General features: G+C 53.1%; 1 long non-coding RNA gene and 1 other non-coding gene across 2 annotated transcripts in view; both read right to left on the reverse strand.

The window, feature by feature from the left end:
• LOC141578419 (uncharacterized) overlaps window positions 1-2,231 on the reverse strand; it is a 4,047-nt gene extending 1,816 nt beyond the window's left edge. The window contains exon 1 of the long non-coding RNA XR_012508814.1: window positions 1-2,231. This exon is cut by the window's left edge and continues 944 nt beyond it. This is a non-coding gene — a long non-coding RNA (uncharacterized LOC141578419).
• LOC141578537 (U6 spliceosomal RNA) lies at window positions 262-370 on the reverse strand. Its single transcript, XR_012508911.1, has one exon. It is a non-coding gene; the product is annotated as a U6 spliceosomal RNA (small nuclear RNA).
• Window positions 2,232-20,000: the final 17,769 nt, after the last annotated feature.

The raw sequence follows: 20,000 nt of genomic DNA on the forward strand, positions 1-20,000 counted from the left end.
GTTTATATCTGCTAATCCCAAACTCCTGATTTATCCCTCTGCCCTCCCCCGTTCCTCCACCCTACCCTGTCCCCTGTGTTAACCATCGGTTTCTTTTCCATGTCTGCGAGTCCAGTCTGTTTCTGGTTTGTAAATAGGTTCCTTGGAGTCTTTTTAAAATGGAGTTATTTATGTATGGATGGGTGTCTTGACTTACTTTCAGATCCCACCTAGAAGTGATGGCATAGGATATCTGTCTTCCTCTGGGTGACTGACATCACTAAAGCTACGGAACGCTTCACGTATGTGCGTGTGTCGTCCACGTTCAGGGGCCGTGCTGATCTTCTCTGGATGGTTCCCGTGTTAGTCGATGTGCTGTGGCAGCAAGCGCTTGCCTTAGGGTTTTTGTCTCAACCTGAAAGCCGGCCCGGAGACTGAAGGTCTTCTAGTTGCCTCCACTATCTGCCTAGGACCATCTCCACGAACGTTTCCCATTTTCTCTCACCCTTTTGTCTTGGCATCATTGAGTACTAAAATGCTCCGTCTCCTGAAGCCCTGCAGACTGAAGCTGGACAACGGGAGGTAAACGTCAGAGAAATGGCCACAACAGCTCCTGTGGAAACCATCCTAGGGCCTGTTTTTGGAGGAGCCGCTCAGAGAGTTGAGCCAAACACCCCAGGACATCATCAGAGGCATTTCAAACTGCTCGAGCCGTTTCGATGACCCCGATGTGTGGAAATCTCCTACCAGACTGACCCCCTACTCCCGGCCCTGAATCTGGTTTCTCATCTGCTCCAATGATTAACCTTTGTGCTGTACTTTGGTTTTCCACACAAGTGCCTCTTAGGCGATACCTGACTGCTTGCTCCCTAGGCCTAGCTTCAGAAGCCCATCGACACCACCGCCTCCTGAGACGAGATACTACAACTGTTTCCTTGAACAGACCTGTTCTCAGAACTAAGAAACTGGGTCCATGAAACGCAGGCCCTCTAGGAAACTATTCCCTCCCTCCTGCCCCCACACCACACGCACGCACGCACGCACGCATGGACGCACATGCACAGTCAACAGCCCAGCTTTTAATGTGTAAAACTTCCAGGGAAGTTACAGAATAGGGAAATGTTGGGGTCCAGAGTAGGCTGCCCCAAAATGTGCCCGATGGACTATGCTGAATGAAAGGGACTTCACAACTGGCCAAGGGGGAGGGTATAGGTCAGTGGTAGACTGTGTGCTTAGCAAGCAAGCACAAGGTCCTGGGTTTAATCCCCAGTACCTTCGGTCAAAAATAAATACATAAAATCGAATTCCTCTCCCCGCCCCCCCCCCAAAGTATACACTGCTGTATGTCAACTCTGTCTCAATAAAACTGGAAGAAAAAAAGGAAAAAAAAATGATTTAACAAAAGAAAGAAAGAAACAAACAAAGAACTGCCCGAGGCAAGAGGAACACTCTGGCCCTCCTTTCTGCCTCCCTGGAAGCAGGGGAAAAAGAATTTTGTTTTTTTAAAGTCTCCCATCCCAGAGGAATCTATCAAGTCAGAGGTCTGCTTCCATGCCCTTCCATGATTCTCAAACGGTGTAGTGGGGTTTACCCAGATTAGGAAAAGGAGGGGACTCCTTTGGCCTGAGACCAGGCGAGATTCTCCCCCTCCCTCCCGCCTCCCTCCGTGCAGTTGGGACGGGGTGGCCTAAGGGTGGGGAAATTGAAACCAAAGAACAAAAGCCGTTCAACAGAGAGGAGCCGGAGGCCAAGTCAAAGGCTCTGACCTGAGCACAGAGCTTTCTGCATTTGAATGAAGCGATTGAACGAGGCCCTGCCGAATGGATCCTCCTGACGTCCCCGCCCCCGCTTCCAGGAGACAGTCAGTCGATTTGGGACCGATCGGTGGAGAAGGCCTGGGAGGCGGCGGCGGCGGCGGTGGCGGCGGCGGCGGCGGAAGCAGCGGCGGGGGCGGGGGGGGGTGGTGCGCGGGCGGGGGCGGGACCAACGGTCGCTCCAACTCTGCCTGCCTGCCTGTCTGCCTGCCTGCCTGCCTGCCTGCCTGCCTGCCTGCCTGCCTGCCTGCGGGGCTGAGGCCTGAGGGCCACGCTGGTTCCTGCCACTCAGGGAAACTTCTGCGGGTGTTGCCGAAAGATCGCCCTCCCCCACCCCGTCCCTGACGAGCCAAATAACCCAGAGACAGGGTCTTAGAGTTTAGAAGAAAAGAGGCAGCTTGATTGCTTTGCTGGGCAAAGGGGACTCACAGCAGGCTAGTGCCCTCCAAACTGTGAACCCGTCTTGGGGTTGGGGTTTCATGCTTCTGTGGACGAACAGGTTGGAGCATGAAAGGGAATCACAACAGGCGGGAGCACAAAAGGTGCTCATGATCAACAAGGGTCTCTGATGAAACTTCCTCCTAAATCTGGATGAGTGTCTGATAACATGGGACCTCCTGGTGGTCTAGTAGGTCATCAGCCCGTGACCTTCTTTATCTGGTCAGACTCACCCGGCGGCACCAGCGCCACGGAGGAACTCGGGGAGGGGGGTGGGGGGTGGGAGGGGGCTGGTCGTTCTCCTGAGCTTATCCTCCCGTGACTCCCTTCCTGGGGAAAGACTCAGACGCCAAACATGATTGTCAAGTTGAACGATCAGAGGAAGGTCAAATCAAACAGTTAGAATCGACAACTTTAGCTGTTTTTAACAGTGGGCCTGGAGCTGGGAGCGGTGTCTGGTCAGTCGAGTTTGCTGATCGTTCTAAAAGCAAGCAGTAAGCATAAAGCCAAAAATTGGCTTAGCCTAAGTGCGGCCACTTCATGATTCCTCCTTCACTGGGGGCTGAGGCGTGGGGGAGGGCGGGGGTGGGGGACAGGACTGAGGTGGCGGCGAACTTCTCCGTGAATGCTCGGAGCCGAACTGCTCCCTGGGCCTAGGTCTGAAAAAGGCCTGAGTCTCAGCTATGACAGATTCTCTCTCTTTCTGGGCACATGGACTGACTCGCCCCGCATCCTCCCATCCTGTCATACCCTTTGGACACACACCTCCACCTGAAGAGTTCTTTGGCCTCGTCCAGAAAAAACAAACACACGCACGAACAAAACCAAACGAGCACACAGAAACCCTGCTGATCTCCTTGGACCCCATTCACTTCGGAGAGTCCCTCTCGTAGAAATCCCCTCTGCTCGATGATTTCACCACAGCCGCCTCCCTTTCTCCGGCACAGTGACCCCCCACCCCCACCCCTGCGTGGGCCCTGTCCCTCTACCTATCAAAAACCAAACCCCAGGAGAAAAGAAAATCAGAATGCTGTTTTGAGCCACTGGATCTGTGAAAGGAACCAAACAGAAAGCTGAAATAACCAAACCAGCCGAACACCAAAAGCGAACAGACAGATACCCCAGAAAGAAGGGCACGCTGACCCTTGCCCCTTTCCTTCCTGGAATCAGGACATAACATAGATCTACACCCCACCCCCCACCCCACCCTCCCCAGATGTCTTCTTTATGCCGGAACGAGAGTGACGTTCTTATTGTCAACGGTGCTGTTATGGAAATGACAGGCCGGCCAAGAAACAAGCACCACTCGGAGGGTTGGAGTACTCAGATTTATTACGCCGGCGGGCTCAGAGGGGCTTCTGCTCCTAAGCCTTGAGCACCTCCAAGACGTGCACGTGAGGTTTTATAGGGTTAAGTACCAGCTTGGGGTATTCGGCCAATAGGCACGCAATAGCTTTAGCAACATCATTATCACGAAAGTAGAGGCAGTGAGGCAGCAAACCAACATTTCAAGGCCAGATATGTCTCTTTGAAAATCCAGCTGGCTAGCAAAATATGAACAGGGAATCAGCAAACCGGCACTTATTAATTTAGATTTACGAGTTAGCCCAGCAGAACTCAGATCAGTAATCCGACACTTGTTACACTTAGATTTGCGACTTAGCTTGTTATCCCAGCTGGGCTTTTCCTTCACAGTGTAAAGCGGAGAAGGAGAGAATTCTGTACAAACAGACCTCGATGAAAAGAATCCTCACCCTCTTTTAGGCCCCCACCTCAACACACGTGCGCGCACACGCGCGCACACACACACACACACACATGCATGCACGCACGCGCGCGTATAGTTACTCCTGTTCTCTCTCTTTCTCTCTCCCTCTTCCTTTCTTACTGATTTTTTAAAAATGTTTACTGATAACACAGAAAATAATTGCTTAAATGTTGTCCAGGAATGATATTCATTTTTGAAAACATGATATATATTGTAAAGGATTTGGGCTCCCTTAGAAAAATCCCAGTCCAGGCACGATTGTATAGCACCTCCTTTCACTTTCAAGTGTCTCATTTCAGACAATAAAGTAGCCAGTCATCTTCCTTGTGCATGACCTTTGTAACTGGCACAAGTCAAACGGCACAAAATTCAGACCCAATCTCCTGATCCATATGATTCTCATATTCTTTTTTTTTTTTTTTTTTTTTTTTTTTTTTTTTTAGCGAGTCCAGAAGCTATGGGTCTGTGCCAACCACCCGTGGCTGTTCACTATCCAGCATTTCTTCCATTATCTTTATGTTGTCCTGTTTCTTGGAAGTATTAGTGCAGCTACTTTTCCCGATGGTCTGTCTCTGTCTCTGTCTCTCACTCTTTTCTCCTTCTTTTTTTTGGGGGGGGGAGGAGGGGGATGGGTTTGATTAGGTTATTTATTTATTTTAATGGTGGTTCTGGGGATTGAACCCAGGGCATCATGCATGCTAAGCAGGCACTCTAACAATGATCTATATCCTTCTCTACACCGCCCCCCCGACCCTCCAGCACCCCCCCCCGTCCCCGGCCAGGGCCTGTCTTTGCTCAACCCAATAGAAAAGCATTTATGTTTTGCCAGTTTCCTGGGTCCTTCTTTGTTTCATAAAACTGAGAAGAAATACACGTGGAAGTTCTCTCCTATGAATTGAACAGACTGAAGATCCTTTAAATAACCAAATGAGGTGGAAGTGCAGAGAGTACCATACGGGAACACACCGAGGCACATCGTCATCAAATTGACCAAAATTAAGGATAAGGAGAAAATATTAAAATGAACGAGAGAAAAGCAACAAATAACATACAAGGGAACTCCCGTAAGGTTATCAGCTGATTTTTCAGCAGAAACTCTACAGGCCAGAAGTGGGTGGCACAACATACTTAAAGTGATGAAAGGGAAAAACTGACAGGTAAGAATACTCTATTCAGCAAGGCTCTCGTTCAGATTTGAGGGAGAAATCAAAAGCTTCACAGATAAACAAAAGCTACAAGATTTCAGCACCATCAAGCCGGCTTTACAAGGAATGATAAAGGATGGTCTCAAGTCATCAAATCCTAAGAAAAGAGAACAAAAAGATGACAGAGAAAGGGAGGGGGGGAGAGAGGGAGAGAGAGGGGGGGAGAGAGGGGGGGAGGGAGAGAGAGAGAGAGAGAGAGAGAGAGAGAGAGAGAAAGAGAGAGAGAGAGAGAGGGAGGGAGGGAGGGAGGGAGGGAGGGAGGGAGAGGAGACCTTCGAAAGATTGCTTTGCCTGTTTAGGGTCTTCCGTTGTTCCTTAAAAATTTTGAAATTGTTTGTTCTAGTTCTGTGAGGAATGTCGTGAGTATTTTGACAGGGGTTGCATGGAACCTGCGGTTTGCTTTGGATAGTGTGGCCATGTTGATAGTATTGATTCTTCCAATGCAAGAGCACAAGGCATCTTTCCATTTCTTTGTGTCATTTCAGATTCTGGAGTATAGATAACCTCCTCGATTAAGTTTATTTCTAGGCATTTTACTGTTTTTGACTCAATGGAAGTGTTTATCCCAGTTATAAAATTCTGGTTTTTAAAGTGGAGGGGGGAAAAAAAAAAAAGGAAAGGAAGGGCCACAAATGGCAAAATATCCTTCTTTCTCATGGGTGAATTGTATTCCATTACGTGTGTGTATGTGTGTGTGTGTGTGTGTGTGTGTGTGTGTGTGTGTGTGTCCCCTCTTCTTTATCTATTCAAATATTGATGTGCACTTAGGATGCTTCCGTATCTTGGCAATCATAAATGATGTTGCTGCTAATAGCAGGGTGTGTGTATCTTTTTGAATTCATTCTTCTTTTGTGGTTGGCTTTATTCCTTTGATAAGTATGTAAGTTTAAAAAGCTAAAGCTCTAAACCTTCCTGGAAACAATGAACAGTACATATATGTAAATTAAAAATATATGTGCAGTAAAAACATTTTAAAAAAATAAATAAATAAAAAAGAACGAAAGACAAGGAAATTAGCTATCAAGCCGTGAAAGACATGGAAGAAACTTAAAAGACATCTTACTAAATCAAAGAAACCGGTCTGAAAATTGTTACCAACTGTACAATTCCAACCAAATGACATCCTGGAAAAGGCAAAGCTCTAGAAACAATCAAAAGATCATGGTATCCAGGGGTTTGGGGAGAGGGAGGGAAGGAGGAATGAACAGATGCAGCGTGAGGGATTTTTAAGGCGATGAAATTATTCTGTAGGATACCATAGTGGTGGCTGCATGTCATTGTACATTTGTCAAAACCCATAGAACGTACAACCTCAAGAGTGAACCGTCCTGTAAACTATGGACTTTGATGGATAATAACGTGTCCATGTCGGATCATCAGTTTTACCAAATAGGCCACACTGATGAGAGATGTTGAGGGGAGTGGAGGATATATGTGTGGGTGGGGAGGGCTATGTGAGAACTCTCTGTATTTTCTGCTCAATTCTGCTGTGAGCCTGAAACTGCTCTAGGAAATAAAGTCTATTAATCAAAAACAAAAACAAAAACAGAAACAGAAACAAAAACAAAACACCCAAATGAGGTGAACCAGGATTCAGTCATCCAAAATGGAGCTGGACGGCCAGTGGGAGGAACTTTGTTGCAGACATAGTCCTGTTTCAGGGAGGGGGACGTTGTCCCCTCCCTCTACACATCTTGAGTTCTCTGGGCTGGACTGATCCAAAAATGGACCCCAGACGGATCGTTGAGCAGGAGCGACAGGGAACCTACTGTCTTTCATTCAAGCACTCATGTGTCCCCGAAGCAGGCAGCTTTTCTCCGTTTTAGGACAAGAAATCAGCCCTTTGTGCGAAATGGGCCGGGCTGAGAGCCTTTGGTTTTGGGTGACCCGTCCGTGAAGAATCGAGACGGAGTTTGGGTTTTGGGGAGGGGGGGAAGCCCCTGAAAGAAGTCACGAGGTTGGTTGGTTTCTCTAGGCTTCCGGGGCCTGAAGGCTCTCAGTGGGTGATCAGGGTGTTTTCCTAAGTCCAGATGCAGGGAGGGCACCCTCCACGGAAGTGATCGATTTCCCGCTTTCAGGGAGACAGAAAGAAGAGTCTGAGGGTCCCTCTTGCGTCTGCTGGCCCCTCGGCTTCTTCGGTCACTCTCATTTCTAACCCATCCGTGTGCCACGGAGGCACATACATGTTTGGGGTGGCCTCCCCTGGGTCCCGACACCGGCATCAATGGGGGGAGGGGGGGCATGAGTGGTCAGAACTGTATCAAGCTCAAGGGCACCACCAACCGGTTTCAAAAACAAATCTGCCAGCAGCTGCTAGCCGCAGCCTGGTCGTTTCAAAGTTCCCGCCTTGCTCTTGTGGTGTGTTTTCTTTCGTTTCCCCTTCTCCACTTGCCCCGTGGGGTAGTCTGATGACACACACTTCCAGTGCTTCTTTCTTGCATCTGTGTCTCCTGGGCTGCAGTCCTAAGAGCCCCCCCCCATCGCCCCCGCCCCCCCCAATCAACTCGTTTCTTTACCCTCCACCAGGTCTCCTGGCTTGGAAATCTCGGCTCACAGCATGTGTCTCGTGTCCTCTCTGAATTCACGGGCCCAGCCATCCACCCTAAGGAGACGGAGGGAGGGAAGGAAGGTTTTGACCTGGCGACCTTCCTTGCCGGCATCCTCCGGATTTGGGACCCTTCAGTGCGCCACCTGCCACCCGCCATACCACTCTCACCCTGAGGCCTAGCCCTCGGGGCTCCGTCCACGCGGAAACCTGAACGCGGACGGACCTGGACGGTGGGCGGGGTGGGGGTGGGGGTGGGGTGTGGAGGGGCTTGCTTCATCACTGCCGGAACCGTGGAGGCGACCGGGACAGACGCGTCCTTCAAGAGGTGAAGGGACACGTAGCCCGGGCTAGGTCCGTGCCACAGCATGTGATTTGGCTCTAAAAAGGAAACCAGGGACCCGTGGAGCCGAGAGACCTGTGGGAGACAGGCGGGGCCGTTTCTGCGTGCCCCTGACTCCCTGAAAGAAGCCAATCTGAAAAGGTGGCATCCTGTAGGGTACCGGCTCTGGATGACATTCATTCTCAAAAGGGCAAAAGCCCCAGAGAGGGTGAAAAGATGAGTGGGGTCGGGGGTGGTGGTGGTGAAGGTTGTCTGTGTGGGTGTGTGTGTGTGCGGGTGTGTGTGTGTTGTGGCGGGGGGTTGTTGATGAATAGGTGGAGCACAGGGGACTTTTAAGCAGCGAAACTCTCCGGTAGGTAGGTCCACGATGGGATGAAAACCAACGTGTTGGATATGACAATACCTAAGATGGGGTGAACTGAAAGAACCCTTCTGGGTGTCCCGCCCCTCAGCCGAAGTTTAAAGTCCTTCCTAAAGCCAGAAGGTAAAGACACACGAGAGCAATCTGAGGGGCCATCGCTGAGGAGTGACAGCGAGGCCAGTGAATCCAGTGAAAGACTGACTGACGTGGGGGCCTGGGTCCCTCGGCTCGACCCCCTTCCCCGGGAAACCGAAGCCTTCGACGCAGGGATGCGCTTTGACACGCTTCTGTCTCATCGGAGAAGGCTTCTTCTGCCTGGCATTGCGTGACGGGGCCGAGAAACCCGTCCTCTCCTCCTCTGCGTGAGGTAGCGGTCGCTCCCGCCTTTGCGCAGCGGTGAAGAAAGCTACCAGAAACACGGTTCTGCGTTTCTCTCGATACCGTGGGCGAGCGTCACGGCTTTTCCTTGCGTTCCACCATGCAGTCAGATAGCATTCTCAAAACTAAGCGTGCCATGCAAATTTTCCTTTTCCTTTTTTAAAGTGACTGTCAAGAACTTAGGCAGCATCGAGTGAAAACGTTGGGCACCTTCATCTCTTGGTTTGTATGGAGCCAGCTAGGTCATCAGACCCACGTCACCATGATTTCTGAATTCTAAGATCCTTTCCAATCCATGATATTGTACACTCCTGGGTCATGGGATGTCACTATGGCTGATCAGGTCAAAGGGAATGTGTCCCTCCAGAGCGCTTATTAACACGTCAGTTTATTTAAACGACAACAAAGGAAATTCCCTTCGGGCGATATTCATTCCACACGCTAAAGGAAAGCGATAGGTTGTGTGCCTGAGCCCACACAGTGTGACGCAGGAACGGGGTGGGGGTTGAGGGAGGAGGAACTCTGGCTAGTGTCCGGGACCTAACGGGAGATAGAGTGGAGGATTTTTGCCCTTCTTCAGGGACAGGGTGAATCGGCCCGAGGTTGACTTGTGCGCTCAGAAAGAGGGCCTTTACCGGATGCCCCGAGCAAGCAGACTTTTCTTTTCTTCTTCTTCTTTTCTTTTTTCAGTTTTATTGACATAGGTTTGACATACAGCCCTCTATCAGTTTCAGGTGTACAGCACAATGATTTGACTTCCATAGACTGTGAAGTGATTATTAGGTAACTTTAGTGACCAGGAAACAACGATATGTTAAAAGGGGGTTTAATCAACAGAACTGCTATTTCTGATGATCATCTATTCCTAAGAGAAAGGACAGATGAACACTCCAAAATGCAGGAAGTGCATAGTCACAGAATGATGAACAATCTTTACCCGTGCCGACGTTTTGACGCCAGGATACGTGGAAAGCTGAAGTTTTAGAACATAGAAATATTTGGCTCTCCATTTGACCTGGAAATCTCCTTGTTGGAAAGAAGCTAATTTCTCCTCCTCATCCTCGTCCTCCTCGTCCTCGTCCTCGTCCTCGTCCTCGTCCTCCTCCTGCCTTTTTAACTAAAAAAATAAAAAAATAAAATAAAAAAAAATTTTTTAACAAGAAGTTTTTATCTTTTTGGAGGGGGGACGGGTCATTAGGTGTCTTTATCTACGTTTCAATTAATTATTTAGATTTATTATACGTTTTCAGTGGTGGTACTGGGGACTGAGCCCAAGGCCTTGTGCATGCTGAGCACGCACTCTACCGCAGAGCTCTACGCTTTCCCAGAAAGGAGCAAATTTCTAAACATAGAACTGGATGAGTAGGTCAGCTTTTTGATCTCATAGAAGCAGCGGCCCAGTTCTCTGGGGGGAACCCTCCTTATCTTGTCCATCTCGACAACGTCAGAAACGTCTGTCTGCATAGCCCACAGTGGCCTGAGACTGAGGCCAGGGGGCTGAATCAGGTAGAACCTGAAACCGAATGGAAGAAACAAACAAACAAAAAAGGGTGGGGAGGGGCACGCGGAGGCCTTTTTAAACGTACACACTGCTGCATGGTCTCCCTCGTCGAAACTCTAATTCGCAGCCTTCTTAAGGAGAAATATACACCTGAAACGTCTTTTTTCCACACAGAGTTTAAAAGCTTTCACCCTCCGAGCCGAAAAACCTTACCCGTCCCATCGGTTCTTTCTGAGTGAGTGGGTTCTCTAGTGTCCTACGCGTCTGCTGGGAAACAAGCTGCTGGAGAACCAGCAACTAGAAACCAAGCTGCACCAGCATTTCCATGAGCGTAAAATCTTACATTCACACTTACTTGCTTAAAAATGCACACGCCTGCTTTGTTTTCATGTTTTACACAGTCGATGACCTATAACATGTATGATGCTCAAGAAATTGTGTGAGGGGCAATCCTGAGATTGACCGTGAGGGCGCAACAGATGGCAGATATTTCCTTAGGGTAAAACAATGGATGGTCATGGGAAGCCAGATCATCCATTAACAGAACTTGGTTCTGGCAGGAAAGCATGTGGTTTAACCCCAGGGAAATATTTGCTATCTCGAGATGTCCCAGAGGCAATCACAGGATACACTTAGAAATTTTGCATCCCCCGAGGAGGGTGATTGTTCCTGGAAGGGATAGGCCTGAAATGAATCAGTTAGCCAGCAAGCAGAACTTCGTGCTTCTGGCATGAAATATCTAAAGCCCCACCTCTTTGATCGCATTTCTTTTTTTTTTTTTTCCCTGAGCCGTATACTCCCAATAAACAGGATGTCGACCAGGCTTTTGGCACTCTAGATCCACGAGACCTTGAGTCCCCTGGTCCCATTTTCGCCCTTTACTTGGTCTCTTTGTTTCTTAATTCTTGCGTCGCCCGTCCTCAGACACGGTCCGGAGCTGCGCTGGACACAGCACCCGTCCTACCCGACTCGTGAGTGACCTATAGTTTTTAAATGAAAGCTACAAAATCTCTGGTCATGTCGATCTGCTGGTCTCGTCTGTATGAGACAGGGCAGTACCTGAGTTTCAGAGACACACACAGACACACACACACACACACACACACACACAGACACAGACACACACACATACACACACACACACACACACACACACACACACACACACTCTAAAGGGAACAAAGAACAAAGAAAGATAGAGAAAGAAAAAGAAAAAGGCTCAGGGGAATAAAGGATTCGCTTGCTCTCTGTGACATGACCCAGTAGACCTAGTTGTCACGAGACAGGAAGCTCAACTCTCCGTGTTTACATTATCTGTTCCTGAGCTTTCTTGCAGAAAATTCTCATGCGTTTCTTTCCCCTCACGGAAGTCTTCTCTATTCCCCACAGAGCCTGGGGCGATGGCTCTTCACCCTGGAGCCGCCTGCGGCCGATCCAAGATATCGGATGATTTATGGAAGTGATCAGTGATCCTGAGACAAAGCCCTTCCTTTAGGTAGAAAAGCATGGCCCCTGCTGCTCAGGGAGCTGGCACTCCCCCTCCCTCTCCCCTCATGCCACCTTCTCCTTTGTGCACAAGCTATCGCTTTCGCAAAAGAGCTTGGCTTGCCTGAGAGTCTTGTGGAAGCCATCCTCATTTCTATGGTACTGCCGTCCAAGGATCTGGAAAGGGCCCGGTCCCATGTATGCATGTATGCATGTAGGCACTTGTGTATGTCCCCGGCTTGTAGGCCTGGCATGTTTCTTCCTCCACATACACTTGCCAGAGTTCATTCATGAAAGAGCTCTATGGAACTGGTTTTCAAGGGAACATGCAGGCAGGGAATGCGAACAGGAAGGAACCCAAATGTTTTCCTTCAGGTTGACATGATCTAGGACAGATCCTTTCATCCAGAAAAGCAAATGTCAAGGGATCGGTCTCGTGAAAAGAGCCATGTCTTGATTGTGACGAGCAGCATTCGAGGTGAAACTTTTCGCCTCCCTAGGTTTACCCCGAATCCATTAAGTTCCTGTGGGTTATCTCTGTCATAAAACGTGTCAGCCAGGAAAAAAAAAAAAAAAGAGTCTGGGAGCGATGGTTGGCTCGGTCTCAAGTCTCAGGAAGTGTTCACACCCCAAGCAGTCCGAGGGGGTAGTGTGTGTGTGTGGGGGGGAGGCGGTCTATCTCTGAAAAATTGGTGCCTCCTCCACGTAGTTTTTGGTCCCTTGCAACTGAAGCATCTGGCAACGTCCCTGGAATGTTTAGATCGTTTCCAAAGAAGATGAGATACGGAAGCGTTCGTTCCTGGCTCCATGAGTCGAAGGGGACGTGCTTTAATATCTTTCTGACAGAAAAGACTCGAGATCTGTCAGTGTGTTGGCCGACATGACTGGTATACCTTCGGAGGATGGATGGACCTACAGACAGACAGACAGACCGGAATACATACATACTTACTTACATACGTACATATGTAAACATACAATACAATACAATACAATACAATACAATACAATACAATACAATACAATACAATACAATACAACAAAACAAAATGAAACAATAAAATAAAATAAAATAAAATAAAATAAAATAAAATAAAATAAATTAATTTAAATGAAAATAAAAGGATGCTGTGAGGAGAAAGTGTCTGTTTCTGGCTAGGACCAAATCGTGTCCCTACGTGGACCGGTTGGGAAAGACTGGTGTCCCAGATGGTTCACCGTGACTTCCTCGTGAACATTTGCTGTGACCGATTCGGGCTTCGGAACTGTCACGGTCTCGTTCTGAGGAACGTCTCCTGGAAAGCATGTGGAGACCGTCTTCGTCTGCCGTCCTTAGGAAACGTTCCAGCAGAGCGGGTGTCCGAGAGCCTCTAGGGGCGATGGCTATGCTTCGTGGACGTCTGTCCCTCTTCAGGCCGAATTTCATGGAAGTATGCTGATCTGGCCAGCCGACAAGTCTGAATGGGGGTGATTTTTTGGTAGAAATGCGCGTCCTTGGAGAGACCAGGGGAAGGGGAGCATGTCTCAGTGGAAACTCTCGTACAGCGTGATAGAGATGAGAATGCGGTTCTGTGTCATCATCTTTGCGTGCTTCCCGCCACCCTCCCCCTCCCCGCCCCGCCCCGCCTTCCACTGATGCGCTGGGCCACGTCACGCGTGCTTCGAGTTTTCTCCGATGGTTGGCCAACGCTCTTCCGACTCCCGTTGCCCATGGTTCTCCCGCTTTGGACTTGGCATCCTCGAGAACCAAAGCCGCCCTTTCCCTGAAGCCCCGCCGAGCCGGGCTGAGCAGCTGGACATCCGCTGGAGAGAGGTCACTGCCGTGTCCCCTCTCGAGACCCTCCTCCTGCCCGTTGCTGTGGAGGCCACTCAGAAAGTGGACCTGAACCCGCATGCGTTTTTCAGGCCACCCGAGCCTCTTCGAGCCCGACGCCTAGACATCTTCCTGACTGGTGGCGCTCCGGACTCACACCCTGGGTTTCTCGTTGGCTTCAGCCACGGACCTTTGTCTTCCTGGAACGAAAGACCAGACCGGTTTCATCAGGTGGAACCACCTGCCTGGTGGCGGGACTGTCGTGGAACCCTATGGACCACCCCGAAGTGTATATGCAGCCCAAGGGTGATCTCTCCAGTTGAACAACCATCGAGGCCCAAAAGGACCCCTGCCCCGGGAAGAAAGAAACTTTGACCTTGACCCTTAGCTGCCCGAACGAGAATTTGGATCAGGGTTGGGTAGGGTGATGGAGATCTCCCTTGGCACAGTTCCCGTGTGCGGGACTTTCAATGACTCTGTCTTCCTGAAAGGACACCCGCCCCCTGACCACGCTGTCTCGTCATCAGTTTGTTTCCACGAGGGACGAACCGTCATTGTGTGCACGACAAAGTTGGCCGCTGCCTGTTTGGTCCGCCATCGCTCCGTAAGGGACCGACGAAGTGTGCGTCGTGACCAGTGACCGATTTCGGAGCCCGTGGGTGGTGGGCGGGTGTGTATCTGTTTTCCAGGTCACGCGCGACGCGGTGTGTCGTGGTGTGGCCCGCCTGGCCACCCCACCTCCCTTCCCCCATGGAAAATCAAGGGAGAGTATTGCCCGAGACAGACGAAAGTGCAGCCACGAAACCTAAAAGGATGACCCTGGATGTCAACTTGGAGGTGGCTAGGAGACGGCTGAGCATGCATAGGATCACACTGCACTGCCACCGTGTGGGATGCCGCACATGTGTCGCCGTCGTGGTTTTCATCTCCTCCACCTATTGCCCTCACCTACATCCACTCTTTATCTCACTGAACTCTTTTTTTTTTTTTTTTTTTTTTTTTCCGGTAAGACAGTGAGAATTTTCCCTCTCTCTCTCTCTCTCTCTCTCTGTCTCTCTCTCTCCTACTGTCTCTCATAATTGACCTGACAAGGGGATGTCCGTTTTCACGTGTCCAACATAGCGATTCGGGATTCTTCCATGTTCCACGATGATCACCGTGATGAGTCTGGTTACGGATCAGTCACCGGACAGCGTCATGACAATAGTATGGATTGACTCTACTCGCCCTGCTGTCCATGACCTCCCGTAATTTGTGTATTTATTAATTGGAGTTAACTGGAAGCTTGTACTTTTTCCTCTCCCTCACCCATTGCACTCATTGTTCCTTCTTGGTATCCATGAGCCTGTTTCAGCTTCCTTGCATGTGTTCCTGCGTATTGTCTTGGGGATTCTGCCTCGAAGTGACAACATCCCTCTCGAACTTAAGTCACTTAGTTAACATCATCCCCTCTAGGTGTAGGTCTCTCCAGACCACGTGGCACTGTCCATTCGTCCATCCGCGGGCCCGTAGTGGAACTGCCGGGTCTTCCAGGAGTTTTCTGTGGAATGTTTTGAGGGACTTCTGTCCTGTTTTCCCTAATGGCTTTCCTCCACCTCCGTTTCGCCCTCTCCCCCTCGCCCCCACCACCAACCCCTGTTCCGTGTTGCCTTCTGTCTTCCGTCGGAGAGCGGAGTCTGTCAGGTATGAGTCGAGAGCTCTGTGTCCGCCTGCCAGCCCGCCCACCCGGCCCCATCTCGAACGGTGGTCTCTATCACGTGTTCCGTCAGGAGCAGGCACTTTCTGCTTGTTTTTGGAACTTGCTGTCGAGATTCCAGGTTCTGGGCCTGTCCGGATATCTCTTGGAAACGGAAATGTGTGCGTTTTCCCCTTTTTTAAATTGTGTTCGTTTGTTTACTTACTTATTTATTTACTTACTTACTTACATTTATTTATTTAGGCCTTTTTTTTTTGGTTCTTGCTGCTGTTGTTGCTTTCGGTGGTTGTTTGTTTATTCGGGGAGGGGAGGTAATTCGTTTCTTTTGCTGGTTTGTTGCCTGACTTAGTGATTGCCTGACTTACCGACTTCCTTATTGACTTGAACGGAAGTCCTGAAGATCGAACCCTGGACCTCGCGCGTGCTGGGCAGGCACTCTGCCGCTGAGTTCTACGCTCCATCCTCCCCCTCGCCCCCTCCCCCATTTGGGGGAGGAAAAAAATAATTTTTTTTTTTCCTTTTAAACTGAAAACGTCCGTTTGGGTCTCCTGCACGTGTTTCATCCCTGGTTTTCTGGCTTCTAGGAGGTGGAGTTGACCGAGTTCTTGGACTGTTGAGGAGAGGAACCCCTGATGGGCTGCGGTTGTGCTTTTTCTACGGTGTTTTTGTTTTTGTTTTTAAACCCCAGAGTAGTTCTACAGCTTGATTTCCCTTTGGTGGTGGGTTTTGTCGTTTGTTTTCATGTTTCCTTTCTTTCTTTCTTTCTTTCTTTCTTTCTTTCTTTCTTTCTTTCTTTCTTTCTTTCTTTCTTTCTTTCTTTCTTTCTTTCTTTCTTTCTTTCTTCTTTCTTCCTTCCTTCCTTCCTTCCTTCCTTCCTTCCTTTTTCTTCCTTTCTTCCTTTCTTTCTTCCTTTCTTCATTTCTTTCTTCCTTCCTTTCTTCCTTCCTTTCTTCCTTTCTTCCTTCCTTCCTTCCTTTCTTCCTTTCTTTTTCCTTTCTTTCCTTTCTTTCTTTCCTTTCTTTCCTTTCTTTCTTTCCTTTCTTTCTTTTCTTTCTTTTTTTTTTTTTTTTCGGATGGGGCTACAGTTTCCTTGTCCACGTTGACTGTGTCAAACACACACACCGACACACACACGCACACACAGACACGCGGATGCGCATGCACAGTGTTGCTCTGTGTAGATGCACTGAACCTCGATTTACCGAGCGGGTGGCTATCGACTCGCCCCCCCGAACCCCCGCCCGCATTTTTTTGTTTTCCCTCCTCCTTCCTGCGGTTGTGGTCAGCCGTGCTGACGTCCGTGTTCTCACGACCGACCGCGAGTGCGTTTTCCCCACGCGCCCGTTTGTTGTCTTTGGGCTTTGTCGCGATCTGTGCCGAGATCGATTTCTCTTTCCGCTTCGATGGGGTTCGCGGTCTTCATCCTTTCTTTTCTAGCTTCTGGGCTTTGCCTGTCTGCTTTCGAAAGACCTCCCGCATTCGAGAGGACGGACTCCAAAGCCGATTCCTGCGTTGTTCTCTGAGCGCTCGCCTGGTTTCGGTTTGCCAGCCCCCGCCTTCCCTCCCTCTTCCCCTCCTCCCCTTCCCAACCTCCCACCCGGGAACCCGGGATCTCGTCCTGGTCGCTCTGGGCCACCCGCGGCGTCGGCCCCGGCCCCGCCGGCGTGTCCGTGTGATCTCCCCCGCCCGGGGAATCGCGTGGGGAGCGCGTCCCCTTCGCGGCAGCCGCCCGGCCGGCCGTGTCTTGCCAAACCCCGGCTCCCTCCGTCCTCCCCGCCCTGATCTGTTGCCGGGGTCGCGTCGCGCCGCGTCGCGTCGTGTCGCCTCGTGTCGTGCCGTGCCGTGCCGTGACGAGGGTGAGCGGGCTCCGAGGCGGATGCCACGGGGCCGCCCGGCGCCTCAGTCCGGGACGAGCTCGGGCGTTTGGGCGGCCGGCGGCGGTCGGGATCCGTTCCGGGGACGTTGGCGACGGTTGTCGGGCGCCATCTGGCTGCCGCTCTGAGATCGTCCCTCTTCTCCCGAGCGTCGGCGACCTCGGCAAGGGATGGGGCTCGGCGGCGGGGCCCGAGGCAGACTTCGGGGAGGCTGGCGACACCGGCGGTGACAGTCCCCGTGGCGCTGAGCCGCGGGCGCGTCCTGCTCTCGGCGCAGATTGGACTCGCAGGATGATGAGGGGGTGACTGTCGCCGCGCTCCCGGGATCTCGTGTGCCGGGGGGAGCCGTGTGGCCTGGCCTGGTCGACCAGCATCCGCCTGTGCCCCTCCAGCCGCGGAGACCGACCCGAGCCGATCGGACACGGCCTGCGCCTTGCCGCCGCGGGGGAAAGGGAGAGAGTGTCCCGCGCCCGGGCCGCCGGCGGCTAGGTGGTCAGGCCCTCGTCTGCGTCCCTTGGACGACTGCTCCTGAGGCGAGGAGCGGCCCGGGCCCAGTGCGGTGAGGCCGTGGACGGGCGCGCTGGGGTTCCCGGTCGTCGGAGGCGCCTCCTTGGATGAAATGTTTTCTGAGTCCCGATGGATCCGGAGACGTGGCTGGGCCGGCCCCTGTTGGCGCGGGAGGCCTGGGAGGGGGTGCCCCCCGGCCCGTAAGCCTGCCCGCGTGGGTTCTGGTGGCGTTGGAGGGACCGAGACTTCATCCGGACTCGGGGACCGGCACGGGGGCGTCCTGCGAGGGATGTGGGGGAGGCAGGCTTTCCCCGGCCCGGGGCCCGGGGCCCGGTGCTCGGGAGCGGTCCCTCGTGGGGGGCCCTCTCGTCGGAGGCGCCTCTGTGGCATCTCCCCGAGTCCCCGGCCACGCGGGCGAGAAAAGGGCAGGGCGTCCCCGGCCTGATCCCGTCTCCCTCTCGTCCCTTCCCATTCCCATTCCCATTCCCATTCCCATTCCCATTCCCATTCCCACTCCTCCTCCTAAGCCTCCTCCTAATCCCCCTCCCCTCTCCCCTCCCCCTACCAAACCCCCCCCACCCCGGTCGATCAGATGGCCCCCGAGAGCTTCGGGGCTGCCATTTATGGGGGTAGGGCTGGGGGCAGGTGGCCGGACCGAGGTCCCGGGGTCCCCCCTTGCAAATCGTGGACCCGCCCCGTTTCTGGGCGCTGTCATTTTTCCTGTCGTGTTGGGCATTTTCTGCCAGCAGATAGGTGCTGACACGGTCTTCCTCGGTGTCTGTCACCGAGTGTTGGGTCTCCGGACGCGTGCGGGGCTCTGGGCTTCTCTCTGCGTGAGCCCTGGCCTGGTAGCCGACTCCGCTTCTGACACTTGAGCCGCCCGCCCGGGCCTGCGCGCCGGCTCTCGTGTGTGCGTCCGGCTGACGTGGCCCGTGGTGCCACCTCCGGTCTCTGGTGGCCCGAGGGCGGTGGGGTGAGGTGGCGGCGTGGGTCTTTTACCCCGTGCGCTCCCCGCCGCAGGCACCCGGTGGTGGCCGGCGCGACCCCACCCCCGTAGGCTCCGTGCCGCGTGTCAGGCATTCCCCGCCTGGGGTCGTTGGCCGCTCTCCTCGGAGAGGACCGAGGAGTGGGTGGCGCCTGGCGAGGCTGAAGCAGGCCCCTCTGGTGGTTGTCCTCGCCGGGCCCTCCCCTCTGGGGCCTCCCTGCCCCACATGGCTCGCTCGCTCGCTCGCTCACTCACTCACTCATTCACTCACCTGACCGATGTGGTGAAGTCATGCTCCCCCGGGCCGGGCCTAAGCCGCGCCAGACGAGGGACGGGGACGTTCATGGCGAACGTGGCTTCTCTTCTCGTTCTGCCTGCGGGCCCCTCGCCTCTCCTCTGCCGCCCGTGGGTGGCGGGGGGGGAGGCAGGGGTGCGGTCTCCGGCCCGACCTCGGTCTCCCGTGCCTTGTGGTGTCGGCGGGGCCGGGGTCTTGCGACGCGGCAGACACTCTCGCCTCCTCGCCTGCTCGGCGTCCTGTCTCGCGAGCGGCCCTCCCCCGCGGCGGGGGAGGGCTGCCCCGCCGCCACGCCACGTACCCCCTCGTCGGGGTGTGAGCGTGTCTCGCCTTGGTCCTCTGCGGTGCCCCTGGAGCGCTCCAGGTTGTCCCTCAGGTGCCCGAGGCCGAGCGGCGGCATCGCTTCCCGTCCCCCAGCGAGTCCTCTCGGGTAACCCCTGCGGTGGTCGTGTCTCCCGAGCGCCTCTCTTGAGGCGTGGGGGAGGGGTCGAGACGGTGAGCGAGGCGTGGCCGCTCCCCACCCTCGGTGGGGCCGGGGCCGCCTCCTGAACGTCAGTCCTCACCCTGTACCGGGGTGGGGGGGACTGACGTGGCCGGGCGCACGCCGGGTGGGTCCCCCTCAGCGGGGTTCGCGCCCGGGCGTGGGAGCGATCGTGGTGGGGCCGGGTGATGTGCCGGTGGGGGCGGGCGTCTGTCCCGTCCCCACGCGGTCTTGGGTGCGTCTCCTCGCGAGGTGGCACGCACGGGCTCTCCCCGGTCCCGACCGCGAACGCTCGCTTCTTGGCCCGCTGCTTACCCCTACCGCAGACCCCTCCTGCCCAGCCGAGCGCTGGCGTACACGTCGGCGGGCTTCCGTAGGCCTGAACGGGGCACGCTGGGTGGGGGGCGATGCGCCCTCGGTGAGAAAGCCTTCTCTAGCGATCTGAGAGGGGAGCCTTGGGGGCACCGGACCCCCCAGCCGCCGCTCCTCCATCCAGAGCGTGCAGTCACTCTCCACGGGGAGCGACTGCCGC

Source organism: Camelus bactrianus, chromosome 8 (genome assembly GCF_048773025.1).
Source record: "Camelus bactrianus isolate YW-2024 breed Bactrian camel chromosome 8, ASM4877302v1, whole genome shotgun sequence".
NCBI classification, from domain to species: Eukaryota; Metazoa; Chordata; class Mammalia; order Artiodactyla; family Camelidae; genus Camelus; species Camelus bactrianus.